The following is a 17,260-nucleotide window of genomic DNA, read 5'->3' on the forward strand; positions in this document are numbered from 1 at the left end:
TTCGATTAAAAGTTTATAATGCGATGAAATACTCGCGCAGTGTTTTTTTCTCGCGTCGAGTTCTCTTATTCTAAATGGAAAAAGAATTAATGAGCGAAGCGGTACCTAATGTCTTATATTGAACAGGTATTTAATCGAAAAACTGTAGATTTCGAGATATTCCATCAGCATCAGCAGACGAGTCGTTTGAGTGAGAAAATAGTTTGAAAACTTTTTCTCCGGCATAGTATGACTGGAATAAAGACTAAAGAGAGATGTGAAATGGTCAAAAATGAGCTCGAAGTTGACTGATAAATTGCATATTGAAGAGTATTTTGATGCAAACATTTTTTTTCGTCGAAGGAGGTTCGAGAAAATTGAGCAACTAATTAATGGATCTCGAAGGGAATTGAATTTTTAATCAGAAGTGTCGTATGCATATTTCAGCTATATCTTCAGAAATTGCAATTTTCATGTGGAAGCCTTCCACTGAGGGGTACGATACGGTTTGAAAAATTATACCAACAACACGTTTTGAAAATCTATATTATTAATGATAAAGAATACCGCGTAAATAATGACTGGTGTCGTTACACGCAGCACAGCATCCCACAGCTCGTATACGCGTATCTTGTATTAAAACTGACCATATGGACCTCCCCGAGTAATACACGCGAGGAACGAAAAGTTGATTTTTCCAGAGTGTTTGACTGCATAAAAATGTAGAGCAATCTGAGAGCATAGGAAGGAGATGCTGCTGCGATCTGCGATAAAGCCGTGTTGGTTGATCGAGTACAGCGGCGGTATCCTGTCAACGTCAGAAGCTAAAACTCATTAATATTCTGTCTGTAACAATACTATACGACTGCTACTGCTGCTCTCTAGTTGTGTATAGTGTATATAGTATTTATACCATCGCCATCGCCGCCCCCGTCGAATGTAGATAGTATTTTTCCCAGCATCACAAGTCCGAAGTGAAGGGCCGAAAGGGGAAAAATACAGAGCTGTGGAAAAAAAAATAAAACGAATCGTTATTATGTGTAATTTGTCGTCGTCGTACTCTGTATATAGGTAAAGGTATAAATAACGTTACTCGGTTATGGAAATTCGCACTTTGATGACGAACCGGTTCCGCAAATTAGACGATGAAATACGATTTAATTGTCGAATTCGATTCCTCGTTCCGATTAATTTCACGCGCCATCATTTACAAATATCGTACTGTCGGTGTCGCTTCGTGTAACGGGATCGGGTTCTCCTAAATACGAGTACGGTTTGTGTATCGTCCTCGTCTCATCTCGTGTCGATGTCGTGTTGTCGTTTGATTTAAATCATCGATGTAGGTTTTGGCTATTTTTGATGGAGTGTGATTGTGAGATGGTTTGTGGGAGTTGAGAAAATGCTGCTGTGTGATCAGTGTGTGAGCATTTTTTCAAGTGCAGTGAATTTTTAAGAAGATCATGTTTGAAAATTTTATTGGCCAAAATTTCAACTAGGTATACAATTTTGATTTGTTTTTCGATTTTTCTTAATTTTTGTAAAACAATTTTTAAAACGTGAAATCAAAAATTACATTTTTTTAACGGAAATTTGGTGGGATTTCTTCGATCTTCCCTCCTCTTCCCCTCCAGAAGAACATCAGTTTTAGTCATTCAGAGTTTCCCACGAGATTTTGATTTTTCCTCATTACCTAATTTCAAATGGAAAAATTCTCTCAGATTACGAATTCATGCTGAAAAAAAACCTAACTGAAAAAATTAATAATTTTGAAAATTAGTACATATTTCGAAACTAAAATGCTAAAGCTTTTTTTACATTATTTTTTAGCTCACTTTTTATTACAAATTATCCTGGATAGATGGAATTCCAGTCCCATTTCCTAAGTTCTGACGTTAAATTCGAGACCAGTTTTAGCATTTCTCGCAACTCATTTCAACTTTGAGGAGCTAAAATTTTGGCCATGATGAGGGTATTTTGAACAAGTTCGCGTACATACCTTTCGCTTAAATAAGCTGATTCGTATGATGAAGGGATGAGAAATTTAACAAAATGGGTTCTCAATTGCTTGATGTTTTTTTTTTAAATGCGAAGAAAATTGGAGCTTTTTTTAATTATGCTTTTAAAACTCAAAAAAAAAATTTAAAAAAAAAATTTTCAAGTTGAAAAATTGGATTGTAAAAAATTCTTATAATTTGTTGACGTTGGGAAAAAAACTTAAAGACAGTTCTGCATATCTAAAGACCAAAAAAAAAAGAATTGAAAAAAAGTGAAAAACACTTGAAGAAAAAAAATTTTGTGTAACAAAGTAACTTGAGCTTCCAATACATATCAGAAATTTTGCGTTGAGCAGAAAATTTAAAAATTCTAATAAAAAGATTTGTAAAAAAAAAATTGAAATTTTCAGCTACCAAAAAGTGAAACAATTCATGTAAAATTTGGCAAAAATTCATTGAATTTGATAAAACAAAAATATTACAAAACTCATTAAAACTAACAAACACTAATGAAATTTCATCAAAATTTGGCTGAATTTACAGAAAGGTGCATAGAAGATTGTTAAAACGTGTTAAAAATTAAACTTTGTGCAAAAACACTTTAAAAGCACTAAAAACTGATGATCTGAAAAAGTTGGGAAAATGTTACAAAATCTGCGTAAAAATCATTAAAACATGTTAATAATAACATTGAACTGTTTTGAAAGCATTAAGATCGTTCAAAATTGCCAAAAACTGATGAAATTTCAACAAAATTTAAGTAGCTAATTAGCAAAACTTGCATAAAACATTACAAATACTTACATGTTAAAAATGCTTTTTAAAAAAAAGGTAGATACCAAAATCATTAAAAATTATTTAAAAGTGATAAAAATTTGCCAAAAGTCAAAATTTACCAACGCTTATCAAAGTTTAGCAATTTTAGAAAAATTAAAAAAAAAATTGTCAACATTTAACAAATTTAGCAAAATTTAGAAATATTTGTTTCAAAACCATTAAAACATGTTAAAAATAAGCTAACATTATAAATCCTTAGAAAGTGTTAAGATCGTTCAAAATTTCCCTAAAAACTGATGAAAGCAGAAAGCTCAGCAAAATTTGTCAAAATTTGCATTAAACATTTTAGATACAATTGTTGAAATGTCAAAAAAAAGTACTTACTTATCATGTATCAAAACCATTAAAAATTATTTTAAAATAATTAGGTCAAAATTTAACTAAACTTGCCAGCAAATTCGGCAAGTTTTTTCACAGTTTTGCTAATTTAGTGAAATTTAGACAGGACATGTTGCAAATGACAAAAACACTGCAAACAATTATTAAGATCATCAAAAAAAGAAAAACATTTTCAAAATGATGAAATTTTAGAAAAATTCGTCTAAAATTCATGACAAAATGCCAAAAATTACGTCATTTGTATGTAATCGTACATAAAAATCATTTAAAATAGTTGAAAATTGATAAAATTTCAACAAAATTTTGTGGCATTTTGTGAAAAGTGCAAAAAAAATTATTAAAACACGTTAAAAATGGCATGAAAAGATTTTTAAAACCATTAAAATCGTTCCAAATTTCCAAAAATCTGACGAAATTTTAGGAAAATTTGGCAATACTCGTATTTTGTAAAATTTGGATGAATAAACGTCAAAAAATAATTTGATAATCGAAACAAGTAAGGTATTTCAACGAGTAGAAAAATTATTGAGCAGAACCCATAAATATCGAAATATTCTTCAAAAATACTTATATCATTACAGGTCAAATTTCAGGGGCTGAATTTCATTTTAGATTTCTGCCTCGATTTGGAAAATTTAAAGGTTTATTTCATGAAAAAAAAATCAAGGTACGAAGCTGAAATTTGGTGCATAACTTCGTACCCAAATTTTGACCCTACGGATAAATTGGTAGTGGCTTTTGAGTCATTCTGGAGCCTCCAGCGAATTTTCGTATGTTCCAATTTTAGAAAAATTCTCAAAAAAGGGCCAGAACTCTGATACACCATTTTTGTGACCCTTTTGATCGGTCCAGATATTCAAAATTTTTTTTTGTCAGTTCAAACACCAAAAATTTCCCCAACGATCATTTCTGGAAAAAATGAAAAACTGAAATTTCGAACGTGCCTAGCTATAAAATGCTGTAAATTTGATTTCTGCCTAATTTTTAACCCCCTCCCTCCTTCCCTTTTTTAGTTGATTGTTAGTAATTTGAAACATTCTAGAGCTGCCAACGGATTATAGAATTCCCAGTTTGGAAAAAATTGTCATTAGAAAGAGCCTAAATGAAATTCAACGCCTGTAATAAAATTTCAATCTTTTTTAAATTGAAAATTAGCCAAAGAATTTTTAATAATTCGTCAAAATTTGGAAAATGGTGGTCAGATTTTGAAATTTGGCCATATGATGTAGGTACTCGTGTTTTTTGATACTCTTTGGACATGTTTTTAATAATTTCGTAGTATTTTGAGAACACTTGATTATCTTACTCGTCCAACTTAATGACTGCAAATTAATAAACCGTTTTCATTATTCAAGTGTGTATGGTAGTTAGTTGCTTTCATCCTGAGAGAACCACTCCTGTGCTCAGAGAACCGAGGGATGCGATGTAGTTTACTCAACCTAATCGTACAAAAGGAACGAGGCAGGAAAAAAATGACTGCGACCTTTTTTATTGTATGTACAGCATGGTATTCGTACGTCTGCGAAACGTGTAGAAAATTTTAATTAAAAGTTGATTCGTAGTATTTAAGGAATATTGATAATAAATGAACCCCGTGCAGACGAGGACGCATGGACTGCGGGGGGAGGGGGGACGAGTTGCGGAACAATTTACGGAATTACAACGCCAGTCGAATTCGGATTAAAGTTTACAATGAAAAAGTAGTCCCAATCAGTTGCTGTTTTGAACATCGAGTCGAATCGTGTTGCCTTTTTACACGTTAAACTTTCACCAACTGGTGATAATCTGCCTGTTTCAACCCCGAGCCTTTTGTTTTATTTACTTTAACGCAGTTTGCCGATATTCCCATCGAGTTGAATCATTTTACCTACCTACCTGTGGAAGAGGTGTGGGTGTAAAAGAGAACATTTTTGAATGAAAAATTATTCGTAATAATTATCGAAATAGTACCTATTTTTATTGAACATTTTTAAAAGGTAATTGCAGCGAGTTTTTTTGGTACGTGAGATAACTGTTGGAATAATAATGAATCATTTTTTCGATTTTAATAGCCTTCTGTGTTGTTGCATATTCGTCGATTGAAATTATTTTTCAATTATCCAGACTAGAACTTTTTTTTAAACCGTCCCTAAACATCGACATTTTTTCGTCAATTATTATATACGAGTAGGTATAGTTTTTTTCAACTTTTTCATTAGGCTGCGTTTATTTGGAGTTTTGTCAGCGCGAAATTCATTTAACGAGAAGTTTTCACGCTTCTTAGGCTCGGCACGTTTTTACTCAGGGGTTACACGAAGCGAGAAATTTATTCGATACGCTGCTACCTGTAATGGTCTTGTGGTAAATATGTTTTCACTTTGCAAGTACCGCGCACAGCGCCATCCAGCGCCGGTGTCGAGTAGGTATTTATTTCGTGTGTATTTTTTCTTCTTTATATAAATTTCGCAAACATTGTGTGTGGGTTAGGTTAGGTGCAGGCTGTCTCCTCTTCTTTTTTTATGTGTTTAATGTGTGTGCGTTGAAGAAGCAGACTTAAGCTAGTTTTGAATATTGTTCGCATTACGAGTTTTTTATCCTTTTTATAAAGTACTGCGGTTTTCTAGCAGAGAATTAATGCGATTCAAAGGGTGGTTTTTTCTTCATTTTTTGAAGAGGAAAATCACACGTACTCGTGAAAACGTGATTTTAATGCTTTTTTCGAGGAGTAAAATCTCAGAAATTGACCCAAAAAAGCTCAATTATGAAGTTACGGGAGAAATCGAATGAAAAATTATCGAGCACTTGCTAGTGTATTTCAAAATGTAAATTCTTAAATTTATTGGAAGAAACGTGCATAAACGCCTTTTTTAGGGGTGCCTAAAGCGGAGGCTCTAAAAAAGGGTTCCAAATTGCGAATATACAGGGAGCTTGATTAAACTTTTTCACCTAGATTATTGAATATATACCTCAAAATGTTACGATAGGTGCAAATCGCAGGTTTCTAGTTTTCCAGGGGTTCCCAAAATATCGAAATTCCGAAAAATTGGAATATTGGGGCGCAAAATTTAATTGAGCTCTTAATTTGGTAGGATAGAGGTCTTTCAGATACTAATAAATTGTAAAAATCTTTTCTGCGGGTTCAAAGGTGTAGGTTCAGAATGGTGGTTGCGAAATCTTTCAAAAATTAACCCCCCTCCCCACCATTTCTGCGTCCAAGAGTCGAAAATAGGAAAATCACCTCGCATAACGTTTATCAGGTTCAAACCGATATTTTACAATAAAAGTTTTTGAAAATGATACTCCTTGGTTCCTGAAATTCTTTTTTTATTCACAACTTTGGGAACCCCTGGAGTCCAAAAAATTATTAGTCCAAGAGCTATACCCACTGCGATTGCCCTGAAATAACTGAAAGCTGGGACTGGTCTCAAAAGTTAGTATACATACCCGTATTTTAAAAGCACTCGGTCTGCCAATCCGCAGCTGCTGCTTTAAAGCTCAGCGAAAGCTCAAAAGTTCACAATTTTTCTGAACTTTTGCCCGAGAAAACTGATGGCTCAAATTAGTGCCAAATTATAGCATTTTTCGCGCTGAATCCGAATATGTAGGTCTGCCGGCCCTAAAGTGCTGCCAAAGCCCCGCCAGACTGGTTTAAAGGGGGGTCAAATTTCGCAAATTTCATCTTTTTGGGCTAAATTCGCATAAAAAGCTATAAAATCGGTTTAAAAATGATTTTCAAGCAGTTTAACTAAATGCTCTAAGAGTAAGATGATTTTTAGATGCCAAAATTTTTCAAAATTTTCATTTTTTGGGGGGTGGGGCATAAGGGGGATGTCGAAAAATTCACCAAATATGGTCTTGTGATACGTCGAAATATATGTTTTTTGGGCTGCAGAATTCGATTATGGCAATATTTTTCACATCACCCGGTTCCCCGACCCGTAGCTGCTGCTTTAAAGTTCAGTAAAAGCTCAACATGAAATTTACCAAATTTACTCCCCCTTTGAACCGGTCTGGCGGGGCTTTGGCAGCACTTTAGGGTCGGCAGACTTACATATTCGGATTCAGCGCGAAAAATGCTATAATTTGGCACTAATTTGAGCCATCAGTTTTCTCGGGCAAAAGTTCAGAAAAATTGTGAACTTTTGAGCTTTCGCTGAGCTTTAAAGCAGCAGCTGCCGATTGGCAGACCGAGTGCTTTTAAAATAGGGGTATGTATACTAACTTTTGAGACCAGTCCCAGCTTTCAGTTATTTCAGTGCAATTGCAGTGGGTATAGCTCTTTTACTATATCATTTTGGTTTAATTAATCACAAATTTGTATTTGGGACATTAATTACAACATTTCAAGAGTGGTCGAGTCGATAACTGTCTGGTGCAAAAAATTGCCTTACACTGAAAGAAATAAACAGTAATAGTTACATTGAAACGATGCATTCAGTGCATTAAAACGCGGTAATTTTGGTATAGGAATAAAACGCATTAATCAGTGCATATTTAGAGAAGTAACTATTACACAGAAGTGCAGTAACCATTCCATCGTTTTTATTCAACAATATTTAAAAAGTGGGGATAGGTGATATCAATTTCACGTTTCTCCGCACATCCAAACAATTCTCACTGCAACAAATTTTTCTAGACCTATTTTCCCTAAGAAAATTTTCCTACCTGACTGGGATTCGAACCTGCGACCTCTCGTTCCTAACTACCTACACTTAACGACATGGCCACGAGTAGAATATTTTATTCAGGCCCTCGAAGTATTTATAGGTTTTTCACTGTTTGAAAAAAATGATTTCATTGCAGTATGGCGATGTACTCAGTACATCGTTTACTGTATTCAGTAAATCACTACATGGTTCTCAGTCATGTTTAAGGAATGTAATCATTGCTTACTATACGATGTAATTATTACCCACCAAATGATGTTTTGAATACCATGTCTGCAGGACTGAGTCCCCAAAGAAATGTAATAAGAACATCAAAATGAATTTTTAAAAGTGATGCAATAAATCCATCCTGGCGATGTACTCATTCCATTGTATGATGCATTCTCTGATTTAAACTATGTAATCATTACATCAAAATTAGGTAACTTGAAAATTACTGTACTGTGCAGTAACCATTGCATCAATTTTAGGACTGAATAATGCGTTTTGAAAATCATTTCTTTCAGTGTAATACACCCTCCTTTATGTACAGTTCTTGTATGATATCAATAAATATGTGGGGAACCCCCTGTCATCCTGAGCCCCACTGCAAAAATTTGTGTTTTAATAAATCAAAGGTGTTAGTGAAATCTATGAAGGCTAGGTGGAGTTCTATCGGTAATATCACTAAAAAATTTATAATATCTACTGTTCATCAAACTGGACCCAAAACTGACTAGATTTTTTTTGAAAACCCAAAACCAAAAGTCAACTTGAGAGTTGAGACTACAGAATTTTGTGTGAACCAGAAATATTTGTAGACATCAACCTGTTTCATCTACAGACTCAAAACTGAAACCAAAACTCCAATCATTTTGGGTCAACAGCGCGGTTGGAACAATAGTGAGATTTTGTTTTTGGCTTTTTGTTTGTTCTCAGTTTGAGTTTGTTGTGTCAGGCAGGCCTGGACCCACCCACCGAGTTACCGAGTAAATCTCGTGGGCTGCGATGTATATTTGGACCAATGAGGTAAAAACTGCGCCACTTAAAAAATTTCTGAATGAATTTGTATGCTCAATGTCCTGCACTTTAAAAAATGGGAGAAAAAAAAGTTGCCAATTAATTGAGGAGCCCAAAATTGGGGCCACTAAATTGGGATATCTCAGTGGGCCGCTAAATTTTCCGTGTTCTTGGGTCTGGCCCTGGTGTCAGTGCTGCATATGCTGAACATAAATGGTATTGGTATCCAGTATTGGTAATCTAAAGCCCAGAACAATCGTGTTAGTCGTTACAACAACATCACCAAAAACTGTTAACAATACTGTTGGCAACAGATTTTTCTTATCAGCGTATTATTCATGTCCTTTTCTAACAAGTTTATTTGAAACGATGTTGTTGTTAATAAAACTGTTGCCATTGCCATCACTTTTGGATACTGACTCACAAGCAGACACACTGGTGCTCATATAAGTGTGTGCAACCATTCATGCATTCATACAACAGATGAGGATTTCTTTGCTGATGCGTAAGTGATACCGAAATATTGTTTTATGAAAAGTGATTGTAACAACTAACAGGTTTGGGTTTTATTTGGTGATACCGATTGCCAACAGTTAACAGTTTTAAATGATGCTGAAACTATGACAACAGCATCGCCAAAGCCATTGTTCTGGGCTTTATAATCAGCAATATCAGCATACAGTTCCCAAAATGGTATTGATATTTTGGTATTCTCCATGTAGAATTTTGGGTTAATTAGAATTGGTATTTTATTATTTTGTGGATTTTTTTGCTATCTGGTATTGGTATTGGTATTGTGCCAATGTAATACGCTGCCACCGCCGTTTCAAAAATTACTTCAGTCGCCACTTCGCCAGCACCAAGTAATTTGCTCATTGCTTGGCTGAGCCGCGCAGCCGGCTTAACTCTCTCAGATGGCAAATTTTAGGGGACTTTTCCCATATTTTGGATCTTCGGTTTTTTAAATGGCTAAACTTTTCATTATTGTCACACAACACTAAAAAGGCCTCTCATCATCTCAGGTCGGAAACGAATACATATTTTGAGAAAATGAATTAAATTTTACATACAAATTTGTATTTTGAGGTAATTTTATAATTTACAAAAAATTACTGCAAAATTTCAACTTTATAGCCGGCTGAGCCGCCGCCAAGTGAAATTTTTACAGCTGCCAGCCACAGTGCTGTGTACACCATAGCCACCACCAATCATTTTGCTGTTGGGGCAGGGCTCTAGTTGGTATTACAGTCGGCCCCGCTTATTATGGTCGCATTTGTCCGAGGCAAATTGATTTTATTAAGCGGGTGATTTTATAAAGCGAACTTTTGAAAACCCCCAATTTTCACATAAAAAAATTTACTACAACTTCACAATGTACATGCATACTAAAAAGATGGATTAAAGTCACGATAGGTACTCCCAAATTCCCAATTTAGGCACATAACATATCTATTTTTCAAATTTTCAAATGTTTAGACCTTTTCCCCTTTATCATCACTTGAGAGAAAGCTGATAGAAATCAAAATTTAAAAATAAGAGAAAAATTGCAAAATTTTTGATTTAAAGTATGAAAAAACAAGCCATTTTCCCAAAAATACCTCAATATTTTCACAAAATGATTCTGCTAAGCGGGGAGTTTGATTACATTAAACGAGTGATTTTCTGTGTAATTAGGTACAAAAAATCGGGACCAAGCCATTTGAGGGTGATTTTATTAAGCGGATCCATAATAAGCGGGGCCGACTGTATATTCGTATGCAGCTCTATGTTGTGTTTAGAAATACAGTTGTTTTCATATGTACCTAAAAAAACATTCCCAATAATTCAACACTATGGTGTGTTGTAAGTATTAATAGATTTTATGTGTGACAAACTGGCCAAATAGGCCTATATCAAAATGAAAAAGTCAAGGTAACATGCATAACATTTTAATGAAATGCTTACTTAAAATAAACATCAACATTTTAATCTATTAATTCAAAAACAAAAGAACACTTATAAAGTAGTTTTATCATCACAATAAAATAAATCTTATCAATAAACTGACAAATATACCTATTCTTTGGAAATTGAATGGGAAATGAGAATCCAACAGAGGAACTAGAATGCATACAGATCAGTCTTCTGATTAGTTCATAAGAAAGGAGGGAGTCACAATGGAATGTGGGTTGTTGGAGCCTGGAGAGACCATCTATTTTGATTTTATATGTCATAATGACTGATTTGGTGCCACTAGAAGAAGTAGGTAGGTGTAGAACCAACTTTGAATTTATGACAGCTGATTGAAAATGCTACCTTTTAATTGTGTAGAATGGAATAAGCAGTAAGAAAATGCAAGCTCCTGAACACCTAGTCTTTATAATGTAGATTGTAGTGGCACTATGATAAGTCTAATTGTGACCCAACTAGATGTTGAGGGCAGATGAGTGATGCTGATGAAGTGATGATATTAAATACATATCACGGTACCTAATTGAATTGATTGATTGAATAAATGAGCTATCACAATTATCGTGATTCATGATAGTAACAACTTGCAATATTTCCCCCCCCCCAAGAATTGCTAAAGTGAATGCAAAAAATTAGACACTGCGCGTGTCAAAACTATGGGTGGAGCTTACTTCGTAAACACGACAATCTCCCTCCAGTTTTTAGCGTGAATTTCCTGTTGCACAATATGGATCCTTGCAGAAAATATCACAAGTTGTTAGTATTGTGATATCACCATAATCATGATAGTTTGAAAAAATTATCTGCAGCATCTGTGTGGGGCAAGCTTTGCTCAAGTACAAAGTTTCATAAACAAGATCTTGATTAGGGAATCTTCAAAATAAAATAATGTAAATGATGAGATAACTCATTTCTAAGAAATTTAATGCGAGTATGAACAGTGAATGTGAAATAGAAATCTAGAAATTGGCCCAGAATTGATAATCGCCAATGGAAATATCTTTAGAGATTATTACTGAAGCCACCATGTCTCTTTGCGAGATCAACCAACTTACTGATAAACAGGGATTGATCGAAATGTATCTTTTTTGAATGTGAAAAATATCGCAGTAACAATACCTTCAAAAACAATACCAGTTTGTTGTATTCTACAAAATGTATACTCCCTGATCGAATGAAACTTTGATTCAGTGTGAGAGGTGTTATCTGATGGAAAAAATTCAATCTGAATTATTAGACATAGTTGTATAACACTGAAGAAGGCAGCTATGCCACCAAGCATTGTGAGAAGGCGTACATGCAGAGGGAACCTAGACCATATGTCATTTCTATCAATACTAGCCAATCGTATGTACCATAATGCACCGATAATTGGAACCAAACGAAGGACACGAATAATGGATAATATCACTTCCATATAATACTCGTAAGCATTCTTGTCATCACTGATGCATCGAGCTAACATTAACATACAAAGTAAAGGAATGCCTATCCCTAAAACACAGTAAATGAGGCATTTTATGTTCTGACCACCTGATGAAGGACGTTGGGAGTACAGAGCGATTTTTCGAAAACACCAGCATAAATCCAGAGCAATAATGAACTTGAAAAATGTCAATGATAATGTTATGTAGATGAAATAACGTTCTTCAAATTTATCCGATTTTAAATTTGCTGGTAGTACTTCAAAAAGATATGTTGGCGCTGCAAACGCATTGTACAATAACAGAAGAAAACAATAAAATGTGAGGGTTTTAGTTGCGAAGCTTTGGGCTGGAATCTTGCCATTTTGGAAAAATTTATAAAGATGAATAATTAAACAGATACTTGAAGGAATGACTGCGACTTGTTCCACAAGTTTTAGTATTTTCTGCGTATCCCATACTGTGTCTACCATTTTTCAGTTAGTATACCTAGGTGTTGTGGGTGAAAGTTTCAGCGTCTGAAAATGAATGTGATGTAAGATCTCGAGATATGTATCACAAATTAGAAAAATGATCTAAATAATAATTTAATTTTGTTACCTGTGTGATGAAATAACATTGGTAGATAGGATTAGTTCTTCTTTTCAATTTGTAAGCTACCGTCACTTGTTGGTAACTTATTTTATAAAATAACTGCAGCAAAGACAAAATCAACTTTAAAGTGTGATGAGACCGAATAACGAGTTGATAAATGAAATGTTTTATAGGTAAAACAAATACTGATACCAAAAATTAGTGTGTCATTTAGGTAGGAATGCAATTTTTTATCTCTAATAGGTACGTATGAAACAACTAATCAAAAATGGGAAACGTGTAATCGACATCTGTTACTGATAAACTTTTAATATCAAAAACAGTTTCCTGTAAGTTGTTTCATTTCCATTATGAATAATGAATTCACATATCTCGTTGAACAAATTCTAAATTTAGTGATTCATTATCACTGTGTCGCTTAAATATCTATCAGGTAGATAACTTGTATTATATAACATCGATTTATTTTCATTTCACCTCATTGTGGAGGTTCCTATCTGATTGTTATTTCTGATTTGACAAGGAAAGTTGTTTTTAAGATTCTATTGAGAGAGTCTGTTCTTGCTCCTCAGCTTCCTATCCCCACTCCTTATCATGTCACTTCCTGTTTTGGTGGGCGTTTGTCAGATTCTTGTTTTTATGTTATGTATGTACTACATTCATTAGTGGTGTAGGGTGTTTCCTTTTCTCCAGTTTTTTCAGGTTTCCAACTCATTTCAATTTTTCAGAGCGTTACAAGTATTTATTCTTTAAAGCTAATTCAGTTCTTGTGATGAGCACATCACTCAAAAAAAAATTAATTATTACTGAGAGATTTAAAAAAAAAAAGTGTTCATCTACTTCACTTTTTTTTGGTATCTCGATCCATGCTCGTTTTTTGCACGAGCTTTTATTCTAAAAAACCCTCTATGTACCTAGTCCATTTTTACTCGAAGAATACGATTCAAATAAAAAATTGCTATAAATTCGCTTTCTTTCGCGATTCGCATATTGATTTAGTTAATAACAAAGAGAATTTCTTCTCCTTCATCTCGCAAATGTACGAGTAGCTAGCTAGGTAATTATAAATCGAGTGTAATTAACCAAGGGAGCAATTAGCGATTGAAAATGTAAAATAAATAATTAACTGTTGCTTTGAATTTTGAGAAAAAGCCCGTAAGAGAAAAGCAGGTGTAATTTGTGCTGCAGATTTTCTCACAGAGGTTCTTTCTGTTTCTTGTTAATAGTAATGCTTTTGGCGCGTTTTTTTATATAGGTATATTTTTTCTCTCGTTTTGGAATTCATTTGGGATATTACATCTGGTGAAGCATTAAAAGAAAAAGAAAAGGCTTTACAGGTAAAGCTTTTGTACAGCTGTAAAAAGGGTATTAATTTTACTTAGAAATTGTCTTCCATCTTTCAAGTTTTTAGTGTACCTATCTGCTGCCTGTACACGGTATAAAAAGCTAGCTACGGTGAATGTTTTCATTGCTCTGTGTAGTACGAACGTCTGTGCTGTGTATCGTGCTGACCTTTTGAACGAAATAAGACGCGGCTCGGATGAACTGAAAAGTACCTAAGGAAGAAAAAAAAGTAGAATTGTTTTGTCGCCGAGTACGAGTGTTTAACAAGCTGAGAGGCGAAGCGGCTAATTGTCTGGAATGGTAAAGCGTTTAAATGTTGGCGCTTTACCTACCTATACATAAGTATTAGAAGCTATACGAATCTAAGAACACTACTTATCTTTTGTGAGGAAACGTGATCAAGATTATATGCTTTTTAGTAGGAAAGTGGAAAGTGTTTCTTTTGAGGATATGTACTTAAATATTGTATTTTGAAAAGAAGTAGGGGAGAATTCGTAGTCGATGCAGGATGAATTAGGGTTTCATTTGTGATTGAAGAGCATTTTTTTTGTGGATTTGAAAGTACAAAAAATTAAATTCGAAAAGCCCGAATTTGAAATTCCAGGGTAAAAGTTCAATTTTTCATTCTGATAACCCCTCTGAACCCCCCCCCCCCCAAATACCGAACATTGAAATCGGCGTGAAATTTTTGAAGAAGCTGATTGTTAAATGCAACCCCTCTTTGCCTCTCTGGGCATCTTCTAATCTTGGTCAAATTTTTGAAAAATTATGAAAATGTGTTGTGACATGTTGATTCCTACTAACTCGAGGTCGTTGAGTTTGAATATCTATAAATATTTTTCGGATTAAACATATCCCCAAAGGAACATCAACTCCTAAATTTGATCAAAAATCTGAAAGATTTTCAAAGTGAAGTTGTATACTTATTTATTGATTGTAGCTGATTTGACGACGTCAAGTTTGAATATTGCCCTATTTTTTCTATCCTTCCCTTTCGAACCTCTTTCCCTCAAAACTTCCCTTAAACATGGCCTAACATCATGAGATGAAACCTCTCAATGTTTCTTCCCTGGCTCCATTTCTTTTACTTATTGTGAGATCATAGAATTCCACATCTTTTCAAACTTTTGAAGTAGAACTTTAAATGTTCCCAAAAATTCATTTTTGCCATGGATCCTAATTTTTTACGCCATTTTTGATTCAAAATGTTGATTTTTCACGACTTTTGTCACTTGGATAATTATTCATCTTTTTTCAATAATTTTTGAAGAAAAAGTTTAAATTTTAAAAAATTTTAAAACCTTGCTTTTGTAAACAGAAAAATTTTGAACTGGACAAAACTATCAAAAAAAGCATACAAAAAACCATCAGTAGTCAAAATTTAAGAAGCTGAAATGTATTTTTCGATTTTTTGGTGAATTTTTAAAAATCTAATTTGGCCCAAAAATGAAAAAAAAATCAAAATTTTACTAAATTGATCTAAAAAGCTGAAATTTAATATGTGCCTGATTTTCGACATCCCTCCCTTCCCCGAATAGATTGAAAAAAGTTTCGAACGGTTTTAAACAATTCTGAAGCCTCCTGCAGATTTTTGAAAATTGAAATTTTCACATTTCACTCAATGAAGTTGGAAAGCTGAAATCTTCTGGATACCATAAATTCAATATGCTGAGTCGATTGAAGGTGTTTCTGAGCTGTTTTGGAGCCTCCAGCCATACTTCGCAAATTCCAGATTTTTAAAAAAGTGTCACATAAACCGTCTGAATTATAACGAGGGCTTTTTTTAAGGGGACGCGGGGGACGCAGACCGCCAAAGGAAAGTTGAAAACTATTGAAAAATTGCCATAAAAATTGTTTTAAAAAGGGTGAAAGAATTTTTTTTAAATTAAAAAAAAACAGAGTGTCTACCAGGTCGCTATAGCGTTAAAAGTCGCGATTTTGAAAATAGGGCGCTAAAGTCGCGAAAAGGTCGCGATTTTCGCCAAAAATACCAAAAAGTCGCTATAAATTGTCCAAACTTCAAATTTTAAAAACTTTTCTTATTTTTAGTTGATGGCGATTGGTAAAAAAAACATTTTTTTTGTTGGAATTTTTTTTGGGGGGGGGAGGTACTTTTAACTGAAAAAAGTCGCTAAAAGTCGCGAAAAGTCGCTATTTTTGAAAATTAAATTTTGGTAGACACCCTGAAAAAAGTACCTTTTGCAAAAAAATTTTGAATTTTTTTTTAGGTCAAAATTATCCAAATACAAAATCTATCAAGGTTGCCACATTGAAAATTTTGAATTATGAAACATTATTACCTAGCTACTTAAACAGCAAAAAAAAAGTGATAAAAATTTTTTATTTCAAGCGTCTAAAGTGCGAAAATTAAATCAGAATTACAACAAAAATTTGATGAAAATTTGAAAATTGCTCTGAATCTAAAATTTAGCATTCAAGTTCGTTCCTTAGTACTTCTACTTAGCTTGTACTTAAATTAAAACAAAAGTTACTTTTTTATAAATTTCCAAAAATATTTAATTAAAAAAATAATTTAGGTCTTTTGATTTTTTTGTCAAAACACAGTGGCCGGGAGAGGGTGGGGGTATGAAAATTAGGAACTTGCAACTTCAATTCAATATCGCCCCCCCCCCCATGTCCCACAGGAAAAATATAAAAAAAGGCCCGATTATAACTTGAGCATCATTTTTCCAAAATAAGTTTTTGCCAGTTCGGATCCTTATTTTAGACATTTCTCCAATTTGTACGACTTTTATGGCATTTTTAGAAAATCTAGAATCTCCAAAATATAGCCAGAGACTTTAGCATAGTTTGGAACTGCCTTCAATCGACTCAGCATATTGAAATTAGACTGAAGTAAATTTTAGCTTCCCAACTTCATTGGGTAGGTATTCTTAATTTTATGGAAATTTCAACTTTCAAAAATTTGCTGGAGGCTCCAGAGAAGCTCAAATTCGGTTCGAAGCCATTTCCAATCGATTCAGGGGGTCGAAAATAAGTTATATGCCAAATTTCAGCATTCTGCATTAATTTGGTCAAGTTTTGATTTTTCCCCATTTTTGAATTTTTTAGCCCTTTGGTTTCCAAAAATTCCCCAAAAATCGAAAAATACACTTTAGGACTAGAAATTTTGGCTAATGATGTATTTTTGCTT

General features: G+C 33.8%; 1 protein-coding gene and 1 long non-coding RNA gene across 5 annotated transcripts in view; both read left to right on the top strand.

Annotated features, from left to right (window-relative positions):
- LOC135842319 (Ig-like and fibronectin type-III domain-containing protein 1) overlaps positions 1-17,260 on the top strand; it is a 315,844-nt gene that overhangs the window by 236,852 nt on the left and 61,732 nt on the right. The window lies entirely within an intron of this gene.
- The window catches only part of LOC135842327 (uncharacterized), a 406,653-nt gene that overhangs the window by 210,725 nt on the left and 178,668 nt on the right, over positions 1-17,260 (top strand). The window lies entirely within an intron of this gene.

The sequence above is a fragment of the Planococcus citri genome, chromosome 4 (genome assembly GCF_950023065.1).
Source record: "Planococcus citri chromosome 4, ihPlaCitr1.1, whole genome shotgun sequence".
Classification (NCBI taxonomy): domain Eukaryota; kingdom Metazoa; phylum Arthropoda; class Insecta; order Hemiptera; family Pseudococcidae; genus Planococcus; species Planococcus citri.